The sequence below is a fragment of the Cupressus sempervirens genome, chromosome 3, assembly GCF_028749045.1.
Source record: "Cupressus sempervirens isolate cs-2001-9-10 chromosome 3, ASM2874904v1, whole genome shotgun sequence".
NCBI lineage: Eukaryota > Viridiplantae > Streptophyta > Pinopsida > Cupressales > Cupressaceae > Cupressus > Cupressus sempervirens.
In genome coordinates this window covers 341,226,434-341,238,823 of record NC_143120.1, presented here as the reverse complement: position 1 = coordinate 341,238,823, position 12,390 = coordinate 341,226,434, and the positions used below count along the sequence as shown (strand labels likewise).

General features: G+C 38.9%; 2 long non-coding RNA genes across 5 annotated transcripts in view; one reads left to right on the top strand and one right to left on the bottom strand.

Moving 5' to 3' along the window:
• The first annotated feature begins 219 nt into the window (after positions 1–219).
• Positions 220–12,390, top strand: part of LOC149566386 (uncharacterized) — a 72,382-nt gene continuing 60,211 nt past the window's right edge. For all 4 annotated transcript variants that reach the window (XR_016362181.1, XR_016362183.1, XR_016362182.1 and 1 more), the window contains exon 1: positions 220–519. This is a non-coding gene — a long non-coding RNA (uncharacterized LOC149566386). The remainder of the gene's footprint in view (positions 520–12,390) is intronic.
• LOC149566388 (uncharacterized) lies at positions 4,017–12,296 on the bottom strand. The gene is made up of 2 exons (XR_016362184.1): positions 12,109–12,296; positions 4,017–7,208 (listed from the first exon to the last, which is right to left on the bottom strand). It is a non-coding gene; the product is annotated as an uncharacterized LOC149566388 (long non-coding RNA).

The window sequence follows — 12,390 nt, the reverse complement described above, 5'->3', positions numbered from 1 at the left end:
AGATAATATCTAGATTTCTATTTATTTTTAGTCCGCCTTTTAAAAGGCAAAGACTATCATTTTTATCTAAAATAAAGCCTATTATTCCTGCTTCAAGATGTGACCGACCATAGGGAAAATAAACATATGCTATGGTTTTTTGGCATTTTAATGGATTTTATTTATATTTTTCAAAGCTTTTCCTACTTTTCTATTGGTCGGCGGTAATTTTGTAGTGGTTTTATTGTTATTATAAAAATAAATTTGGATAGATAAATGACGGAAGCAATATGGCTGAACACATTTCGAAGAGGCAATTTTCGCAGTTTACGCGCTTCCACATTAACTCTACGTCAATGCGATATTCAGGGCCATAATAAATCAATGGCAATGGGTTCAATTCAACATTTGAGTTTGGAGAGCAGATCTCTGAAAACTGGGTTATTTCCTCTTCTCAGAGCCGAAAGCGTCAACATTCGTTTTGTGGTTGCAGTGTAGAGGTAGTGTAAGGGGCCGCCGTGTACGCACATCGACTTGAAGGTAATCTGTTATGTGATGTCTACAATTCATTCATTTGCAAAATATGTTATGTTAAGGGGACTAATCTTTTATGTGAAACTCGTGGCTAGGGTTTTCCACATTTTTCGCACCTAAGGTACGAGACATAGGAATGTGCAATTTTTTCCTCATTTTTATGATAGAATCATGCATATGAATAGCTAGTAGTATTATTAAAAAATATGATGTAGCCAATCCCCTCACTTGAAACCCTGGCAACCGACAACCATGTGTAGTTGTGGTGTAGGTTCCGGATGCAAATGTAGAGAGTCGCTTTACATACTGAAGTGTGAACATGGTATTCTGACAATCAGAAGTCCAAATAGTTTAGATCTGAGAATTATGTCTTTTTTACATCCCCGCATCATGATTCATTCAAACTTAACAATTTTTTTAAATATTTTTGCCGAGAGTAAATTCCCAACATCCTCCAGTATAAATTTCTCCTTGGGACCAGAAAAATCTAAGGTGTAAGGCCTCCCTGCAATCCCATGATCCCAAGATAACCTGTCAGTCCCTGACACGAAGCTGAAGTAGATCAATTGTACACTGAATACCAACATATATTTACTACCCAACCAAAAATTATGAAGCAAAATAACCGAAAAATAATTGGTCTCCATGAGAAAATACAATTCCAGATGCAGCATAAGTTTTTGGTAGGAAACGTGCTCAATTTTTAAAAATAATTGATAATATTTCTATCAGTTTGGCCAGAGCTAAGTAGGTTTGGAGAAGCTCTCAGATTGCATTTTTATGGAATTGTATTCTAGAATAACGATTTCAAATACACATTATGCCTAGCAGAGGCATTGCAAAGGTGAATTATATTCTAGAATAACTATTTCAAATACACATTACGCCTACCAAAGGCATTGCAAAGGTGTAGGGGTCTGGCCTGTTCATAATACAACAAAACGTTGGATCCCGAGCCAAAATAATTTAGAGAAAAGGCAATTTAGAGAGGTTGTTTCAAATAGAGTAACCTTTCATGCTAGAATTTTCTGTTAGTGCCCATTCAGTCCCATTGTAATTGCAACTATCTGTAGTCTGGATACCCAACAGCTCAGGCTTAATCTTTCTCAACCTTTCCTGCATCAACATGCATGTGAGCGAGATTTGTCCATTACAATTGCTTTCCATTGGTGTTTGCTAAAATGTAAATCCTTATCAGGGGACACTAGGAATTTTGAAAAAAAAAACTAAGTATCTCCCTTAGTAAGATTTACGTTTTAGTTTATAGTTTCAGACATTATCTTTTTGAGTCAAACTCATTGACCCATATTTCATGAGTAGTGGTTTATTCAAAACCCATCTCTCATGACAATGAACCCCTTGGAATTTTGAAAAAAAAAAACTAAGTGTCCCCCTTGGTAAGATTTACATTTTAGTTTACGTTTAAGATGTTGTCATTTTGAGTCAAACTCATTGACCCACATTTCATGAGTAGTGGTTTATTCAAAACGCATCTCTCATGACAATGAATGGAACGCATCTCTCATGACAATGAATGGAACACTTAACATGCATTGGATCTAGGTGATGCTTACAGAGGTGCAGCATCGAGACTTCCCGGTAGGTCACCCATCCCAATACTACTCCAAATCAAGCACACTTAACTACAGAGTTTCCTCCATGGCTAAACCCACTCTGCTTGCAACCTCATTTGCAAAACCTTCACCAAGTGTTGTGCTCAATTATTTGTGATGTTCAGCATCCCAGAAGTTTCCAAGATCTAAGGGCTTGGAGAAATGTCGCCCAACAGCAACATCACCTCTGCCACCTCTGCCAAGGATGCCACCGAGTCACTCACTATATGGCACATGTTATTATATAGGGGAGAGGAGTCAATAGTAGGTGAATAAAATAGACCAATAGTGGTGAACTAAAAATGTTCTATCAATGTATATTATCAAAACGAGGGGAATTTTTTTCAAAAAAACCACTCATTAGGTACTACATCAGTGTATACCATTAAACGTGACCAAGTGCAAACCTATGGGTCTTACTTTTTTTTGTTTACCATTTTTGACATGTTTCCCTCAATTAGCTTGTTGATGTGGCAGACAGATGGCTCAGCAAAAGGAATTTTGACTTGGGGTTGCCAACTAGACAAAGGAAATAAAAAATTAAGGTGTGGCGATTCACATAGACCCCCAAAGTTGGGGTGAGCATATACTAACTCGTCTCCACTACTGATTGCAACATTTAACTTTGTGGAAACTAGTTTGTTAATCATAAGGCCATCTTACAGATGTTATATTACAGATTTTGCTTTGAGAATTTCAATTCACCTCAATTGTATATCAGCCCTACCCTACAATGCCACCATCCCCTACTGTCCCTAAATTGAGGCCCTTACCCCTGTTCCTGAAACACATTTTCGCAACCATCCATAGGTAAACTTTGATTGAATCGGAATCTCAAAGATAATTCCTTTGAACATTTATCTCTCTATTTTAGCTAATCCAAAAATATTTGTTTGCTCTATAAAACTTTTATATTTAAAAACAAAAATAATTGATGAATATAAATGGTTTTCTGTAGTGTATTATACACATTCAATGATGTGCAACATTCTTACCTTGAGATAGAGAGAACCCACTATTCTATTGGTACCAACACTGGACAATAAGTCTCCTTTTAATTTTGCACCAAAATCCATGTAGGTTTTGGTGTCTACAATTACCAGTGAAATTTCTTTGGACGTCTTGATAAGCAATTGGATATAGGATGTTAACAAATTTTATACCACAAGAAAATTTCGAATGATTATTTATTATTCGAAGTCTTTCATGACTCAATTGTTTGAGCTAGACCCAAGGATTCACACAATAATTTCCTTTATGGACTTATTTCAATGTTAGAAGAGATTGAAGAATGAGATTTTGTCTTTTGTCTTTTTTTTTCAAATGTTCGCTTCTTAATAATAAGTTATCCAAGCATTTTCATCAAACCATCCATCCAGTAGTCGAAGATAAAGTCCAACAATATTTCTTTTGGTAAGCAATTACATTAGGTGGCTAACAAATTTTAAATGATTATATACCGTATTCACTATTCAAGGCCTTTGATAACTTGGTTGTTTATTCTGGACCTCAAGTGTTTGCCCAATTGTTTCCTTTATGATCTTATTCCAGTATTAGCAAGGATTGAGAAATTAAAAAATATGTCCAATGTACAATGTTCACTTCTTACCAATCAGTTGGACAAGCATTTTAGCGTCCACTGTGTAAAGACAAAATCCAACAGCATTTGTTTTAGATTTTTCTAATTAGAATATCAATCCCCAACTGAAAAAAAAATCAAAGAAGCTTTCCCAAAAATAAGATATACCCATTTGAAAATAGGCTTATCTCTTTTTGCTTATACCATATTAATATATTATCAATGTGGAGATACGAGTGAGGGAGAAATTAATAATAGTAACGGGCTATTGTGCCAGTCTCTTCTATCCAATCATTGGTGCGAAGTAGCAATTGAAAAGAATTTTGCTATTAGGGTGAATTTAATAATCATCCAATATATCAAGTCCAGTTGTATCCTCCTCCACGGACAAGATAAGCTCGAACAAATACTGTTTATCTTTTAGAAGTACAAGGCAATAAGATTTCATTCATGTCTCTGATCAAACCTAACCAAGTGGCTCACACAATTGTCCTCACAATTGCAAACGTAATCCTGTAGTTTCTTTGAAGGAGGAGCGACCTTAACTCTGGCCATATCCTTTCGTAATCTCTGAAATATGCCATCGTACAATACATCTAAGTGTACCCCTGCTCTTTCTCGGCTGATTATGAAGAGAATGTGATCAGCCTCCACAATTGTGTAATACCTGACAGTCGTAGAAATTAGAAAGTTCCCACTCAATTAATTCCAGTACTTGATACAAGTCAGTTTATTGTCTTACCAAACACCTGGTTGGAATGAGTGACCATCTTTAAACTCTGTATTGAGACAGCAATTGGGATGAGCCTCAGGAAAATGGGGATTGATAATATAAGTCACTGACTTGGGATTCTGTTCGTTGAGAGTATCTCACTAATCAATTCCAATCTTCGAAATTTGATACGGTCTTCTTATAGAAATATCTTTCGTAAGATATAGAGCTTGGTCAAAATATCTGGCCATCAGTTGTACATAAGACACTGCCATAACTAAGTTGAAGATGAATCAACATCAACAGCCTAGAACTCACCTCCTTTCCCTACATTCTTCTAAATACGAATAGAAATAGGTAGGAGTTGTAATCCAATCCTAATATTTGATTTGTGTAGTGAAGACTAATCTTCTAGAAATCATTTCATGGACTAATGATTATATATGGATCTAAGATTTAAATTTCATTTCTAAAATGATTTCTCTTTAATGTAAAAATAATTTATGTATCAAAAATCTAATTAATCTATTATTTATATAATAGAATAGTATTAACTATAATACTCTATTCTAGTTACTTAATACTATATTTATTAACTATAACTAGGAAGGTACTATTATTTTCCCTAGAATAACCACTACTCTATCCTAAATTTGAATTTTTTTTTAAAGATGAATATCATAATTTATGTCTCTACCAAATATTTTTCTAAATTACATTACAAGGCCTGTTATCAATCCTATTAAAGCCTGTCACTGACTTCGGAAAGGTAATAGGATGCTATTTTGTTATTTTGTTTCTCTATCAAAAGATACATTTTAGATTCATTTCAGGTTTACTAATTCTTCTTTCATTTTCCAATGCCTATGTGATAGAGTTTAACAATAATACTTACTAATTTAACTGAATAGTTGTTATCAGTTCCCTTCTCCAAAATTTGAAATATATTTCTTCAAGTTTTCTTGAAAAAATAACAATATTTTTCCAACAACTGTTCAAAATTGCTAAACATTAATTGGTGAAATATAAGATAAGATTGTTAAAGGGGGTACAAACTCCTCTAAAATAAATGCTATTATAGGTAATGGAAATTACAAACACACTCCTATCTGAAGTAGACCCAACATTTCATCCTTTGCTCAAACTACGGCAAGTTTTAATGCAAAAACATTTTCACACCATTTCCTTTGTTTTTAATATATAGAGATGTAACTACTTAATAAATAGAAAATATAAAAGCAACCAAAATGTCAAGGAACAATCCGCAATCACTATGTTTCTTTTTAATAAATTAGGTTTTCATTTGGGTTTTTTAATAGGGCCAATATTCACTTATGTACAAATTTACATATAGTTGCAATACATTACAAGAATTAAATACAAATTAATTATAATTTTACTATTAATTAACATCTTAACAATTACTAATTCTTTCGATGGGTTTAATTATATTATTATGTTCTCGTTAATTGCTTTACTTTTTCTTTACTTTTAAATTTATTTTACTTATATAATTATTTATATAAACTTTGAACTTTTTGAAAGATTAACATTAAAAAAATTTTAAAAATTATAATTTGTAATTTATATTTACAAGTACCTTAAATCTTTAAAAAAAATACAATCCAAATGTATTTACTTTGTTTTCGTACATTTTAAAATCGTTATAAGATTATTTGACTATAATTTCAACTTCATGCTTTATATGTTCACCATTTCATATTTCACACCATTTTTTTCAACACGAACCACTTCCATCTTAAAAAAACATTTATTTCTTTAGGAACAATTTGATTATCAAACCAAGAGGAAGGGACTATAGCTCTAACAGAGCCCTTGTTCTCTCAAATTATTTCATGTACCATTAATTCTAACAATTAAAAAAAATCTTATCATATAATTAAATCTAAGAAACCTATTCATATAATTAAGATATTTATTTTATAAAATAAAATAAAATAACTAAACAATCTAATAAGTTAATTAAATTTAAATTAATATTAAAAACATTTATTTTTAGAATTATTAAAGTTATATAATTGAAAACAATACATATTTAACTATTACTTTTTTTTGATGAATAGTCCTTTTCAATTAATAAAATTTACTAAGATTACAATTCACAAAAAAGGGTCACGGGATACAGGATCACCCCGCGAATGAGTTTAATGGGCCGAAGCCGGAGTAAACAACATGGCCACAGCCAGGAACTATAAACTATTCATCAAAAAAAATATTTAAAACAACCTCATGCTGCCAAGGTAGTACCAGCAGAGGGAGGAGGATCATCTTTATCAGGAAATCCCCATGCATCAGTGGGATTGTGAGGCGGAATAGGAACAGTCCAGCCGTCAGCAGCATCTGCAGGATCTGGGGTAGTTGCAGTCTCCACATCCTTCTTGTCTGGCTGTGGAGGAGAAATTGCCAGGGCCAGCCGAGGAAACTTGCCAGCATGCGCCCGTCCAAGGGGAGGAGCCAGAGACCAGCCAGAAGCCCGCCCAGGGGGGGGAGCCAGGGACCAGCCAGAACCACCACGTGGTGGGGAAGCGAAGCGACGCCTCCAACCGCCATGACCACCGCTAGGAGAGCGGTGGCGGGGACCCTGGGAGCATGGCGTGTGTGAATGGCGACCAGAGGACTAGCGTCTAGAATGACGACCGCGAGACGAGGAGGCATCAGCCGAGGCATCCGGAGGCACTCTAGCAATGGTACAAGGAGCATTGCCCCAGTGGTTTAACAATTCCTGTAACTGGGCAACCTCCAAGGCAACTTTATTAGCTTGCACCTGTATCTGCATAATGACATTGTTACAAATGCATGCCTTAGTGTACATTGCAATGTTAACATCCAAAAAACTGTAAGTGAATAAAACTACATTCCTATCTTTCCATAGAGAAAACAAAATTTTCATCCTGAAGGTATGACAAATCTGGGAAAACTTTCGAGGAAATCTGGGGGAATCACCCAGTAGGATCATGTGCCATGAAAAAGGTTCGAGCCTGAAAGGCTTGAAAAAATCATGAATCCAGTGCTAATAATTCTGAGCACGCTTGCAAAACCAAAAAATACACAAAAAGGACTCAGGTTGGCCACAGAAGGGGCATCTGGGATCAGGAACCCCAATGTGCTTGAGCCGAGGCCCCAGGGGAAGACCTTGGAAAGCAAGGCAAAAGCAAAGTGAGCAATCTTGGGTTTTGTAATGGCACTCCAAATGGTGTCGAACCGTTTTCTCCATTGAGAAAGTGAAGAATGCAAATGCCACCGTTGATTAAGCGTGTCCACCATCGGAAGGTGGGGCAAAAGCCATCTGTATCCCATATTGGGCTTATAATTGGTAAATGGAGTGGCAGGAAACCACTTCCAATCATACCACCAAGGTCAAATAGACTGAATCCCCACTTTATGAAGTAAGTGCACAGGGATGGAAGACAACAGAAGCTCATAAGTTTGGCGATCAGCACGTACAAGGCGGTATTGAACTTGCATATCCTCCCAAGACCTGAAATTCATGGTGACTCTTGAAAAAATGTCCTTGGTAGTGCGAATGCCACGTTTATAGAAACACAGAGCACTGGCACCTTGAGTCTTGGCAAGAAGAATACCCTGGAAAGCAAACAGGGGAGACCACCAAATGTTCTGCTGATTTAAGGACAGCCCATTGCGAAACTCATCACCAGCCCAACGAAGCCAAGGTTTAACAGCTTCCCAGGCTTTCCAGATGCTCTTTATAATGAAAGAGCCCTGTATGACCACTGGTTCACGCATAGTGAGAAGGGTCTGAAAACCAATTCCCTTCCATGCCGATCTGTTAGCAAGGAAGCCAGAAGAGATGCAATGCCTGACAAGAATTTTCCAGGCTTCATCTCCAGAAATAGCTCTGCTAATCCATTTAGCACAGAGGGCAAGGCCCTGCTTTCGAGTGGAAAGCAGGCCGAGACCCCCAGATTCCCTTGGGAGACAACAAAAATCCCAAGCAACTATGTGAAAACCATGATGGTCAGAACTAGAGGCCCAAAGAAAATCTCTGAGCAAACGTTCTAATTTGAGATAGGAAGCTTTGGAGAGAGCCCAACAAGAAGAATAAAACACATAGGTGGCAGCCAAAATATTAGAACAAATCTAGAATTTACCAACAAGAGAAAGCGGCTTAGTGATCCAATAATCAAGCTTTTTGGTAATCTTTGTAAGCACAGCATTCCAAAGTTCCACAGGGGAAGCCTGGAAAGTAAAGGGAATGCCAAGAAAGTGAAATTTTTTTCCATGAGTAACCCATTTCCATTGGAATTGGCTGAGCCAAGGTGAAGCTGGTAAAAAAGACTGTCGGTAACAGAGCGTTTTATGCCATTGAATGGCAGAGCCAGAGGCTTGACAAAAAGTGTCAAGACAATTTAAAGCATTTTTGATATTTTCTTCATCTTCAAGAAGAGTAAGAAAAGAATCATTAGCAAAATGACCATTGACTAACTGGGAGGAAGAATCAGGCAAGGAAATGCCACAGACCAGCCCCGAAGACACAGAGTGAGCAAGTAAATAACCAAAACCTTTAGTAGCAAGGACATAAAGCGTTGGAGCTAACGGACAACCTTGTCTGATGGAGTGAAAAAGTCCAAAAGCTTCAGATTGCGAATTATTGATGGTGATGCAAGCATTAGCGTCACCAAAGAGCATCTCCACGGACTGAAGGAAATTGGGACCAAAACCCAGAGCCTAGAGCATAGCCAAAATGAAAGGCCATTCAATGCGATCATAGGCTTTAGCAAAATCTATCTTTAAAAAGATAGCCTGCTGCTTGGACTTACGAGCCCATTCCATACCTTCCCAAATAGCAATGATGTTGTTAAGAATATACCTGGATTTGATGAAGCTAGTTTTTTTAGGCCGCACAATTAGAGGAAGCATATGGCAGATTTTGAGAGAGAGCACCTTAGCAATGATCTTATAAGACACATTTAGGAGGGTGATGGGCCTCCAGTTGCAGATGTCCTCAGGATCACTAGCTTTAGGTATGAATTTAATATCGCCTTTATTTATGATCACTCCCAAGCTTTTAGAATGGTATGCTTCAAGATAGACTTTGTGCAGATCAGGACCAATTTGCTCCCAAAGATGTTTGTAAAATTCACAGAGAAATCCATCACACCCAAGGGATTTTTCATCCACCATGGAGTAAACTGCCTCTTTAAGGTCTTGGAGGGAAAGAAGTTTCTCACAAAAAGCGCGTTGCTCAACCGCGAGGCAGTTTGGAGTAACAGTAATACACTTTCTGAGAGCCTCCTCCTGAGCAACTGAATGGCCCTGCGAAGCAAAAACGTTCTCATAGTGAAGAACAAAAGCTTGCAGGATGTCTGGCAGATTGGAAAGAACATCAGTTCCCTGTTTTATCTTTTTAATCCCAATATTGGTATGACGGGCTCGGAGAGCCTGGAAGAACTCCTTCGAGGCTTTGTCGCCAACCTCCAACCAGTGGAGACCGGCTTTGATTTGAGCTCCTCGGGCAGCATAGTTATCAGCAATTTTCTTTTCATGGCAAAGCTTGGCAAGCTGAAGTTGAAGATCCACATCAAAGGGGTTGAAGGTGAGCACTTCAGAGGCTTTTTTGAGGGCAAGGGTGTTGGCTTCATAAGATTGTTTTCTGAAAATTGCCAGCTAACGCCCGTAGATGTGCAAAAAATGAGCCGTTCTGGTAATGGCATCATTCCACCATTGAATCCAACCTCGATGGGAATGTGGACATGGTTCCAAATTCCAAACATGTTGTATGTGGGAGATGGTGGAGGCATGCAATAACACAGACGTGTTGAGGAAGAATTGAGACTTAACCACTTTGGGGACAGCTGTTTGCCAAGAAATGCCAAAATAAATGCGATAGTGATCTGACAACGTCACATCTGTCAAGGGAATGACAGGTAGATCACGATCTTCAGAAAAATAAAGAAAAGATTGCACCGAGATCATAGCATGATCAAGACGTTTCAATATGCGGTCAGGACCGGCTCAAAAATTGGACCAAGTGTGCCAAGCCCCATTATCATGACAGCAGCTAGTATTGGGATCAAAGAGGCCCAATTTATGACACATGTAAAACCAGGCTTCTCTTTCCCCAGCTATCCAACGAAAAGGCAGAATGCCATCTTTGTCAGAGGCCACTTCAACCATATTGAAGTCCCCACACAGGACCCAAGTAGCTGGCGACAGGTTATTAGCAAGCCAAACCCACATTTGTGCCCTTTCCACAGCATCATTGGAGGCATAAACATTAATGACTCCAAAAGAATGATTGTTAATGGAAAGCAAAAGCCAAATAATACGGTGTGTGGGGTCAGAACCGTGCGAAATAATAGTAGAATGAAGGCGAGGTGACAGGAGAGTAACTACACCACCTCGGCCAGCTTCATGCTGAGAAGAAAACATGATGCTATCCTGCCAAATGACGCGGCATGCAGCAGAAAGCATGAAACAGAAATCTTAACTTCTTGCAGGCAAAGAAAATCTAAATTCCCAAGTCTATGACGGGTATCCCGGACATAGAATTTTCTGGGGAGGTCTATAAGACCTCGAACATTCCAAGAGAGGAAGTTCATGAAAACTCTTCCATATCATCCTCGTCCTCGAGAGAGGAGTAACTATTCTGCAAAAAGGTAGAAACCGGGTGAAAGTCAGATGGGAAATCCTCTGGACTTACAGCTTGCCGTTTGACCCCTAATATCTCCGCATGTCCAGGAGGACTGCGAGAATGCCTTGTTGCTGGTGGTACTATGGAAGAGACTGCAAGAGGAGAACGAGCCCCAGCCAAGGACGAGGTCCTGGCAGCTACCTTAATCCCCTGTGAGCCAGTAGGGTTTGAAACCTGCGAAGCCGAAACAAGTGCAACAGAAGCCGCTGGCGTCTCCACGCTAGCAGGCGCTGACACTTCGGTGGAAGCAGGAGGAATCGCGGCAACTGCCGCATAGGATGGCTTGGGGGCCAAAGGATTCAAGGAAGGCTTGCCTTTGCGCCCAACAGTAACCCATTCTTCTTTTTTTTCCTTCGACCTGCTTGACAAGCGTTGCTTTAGGCTGGGGTTTGACCCTAGGCGTGGCCAAAGGGCAATCCCTAATCTTGTGTTCTATAGACTGGCACCTATAACAGGTGTTAGGTAGGTTCAAGTAAAGCACCTTTTGTGCGAAGGTTTGAGCGCCAATCTGGATTTCCACAGAATCTTTGAGATCTTTAGAAAGATCAACTTCAATGCAAACACGCCGCTGAGGGCGAGCATTAAAAAATGTCTCTGGCTCCTTGGTAACAACTTTGCCAAGGGCTTGGGCAATAGACTCAATAAAAGGCCAGCAGGGCAAGGGTAGACCTGGGAATTCGACCCAAACAGGAACCCTAAGCTTTTTATCGTCCGAGACAGAGAAGTCTCGGGACCATTTTTGAAAAACAAGCAGAGAGGAACGCACAGACCAAGGGTTGTTGGTAAAAACTGCGTCAGCTTGCGACGGGTTAGCAAAGCAAAATTAAAAAAAAACCTTTGGTAAGGTTTTGCATAGCGTCAAGGCGGACTCCATGAGGAGTCCAGCTTTTGTTGACACATTCTTTGAGCATAGCTTCAGGGGGAGTCCTACCAACAAAATACCCCATCAAGGTATGTTGTTCTAACCAGTCACATGCAGCATCAAATTCTTGCAAAGGAAGGACAATATCAGGATTACCTCGTGGAAAATCTTCGGGACAAACTTGCGCGGGTGTTTGTTCGGTGGCGGCGCCATGGTAGTTCGAAGCAGCAGCGTGAACACCAGAAACAACTGGTTCACTGCTGGCCGGAGCCATTATATCCTAACTTAAAGCTCCCGCAGTAAATGCGGTATGACAAGTGCCGACAGAAGGGGAGTGCAAGCGAAAGGACGTACGCAAAAAAATTGAAAGTTCGCATGAAGCAAGAAAACCCTAACAGAGCGGAAAAAACCCCACAGTAAATAGACCGTGAGTTATTA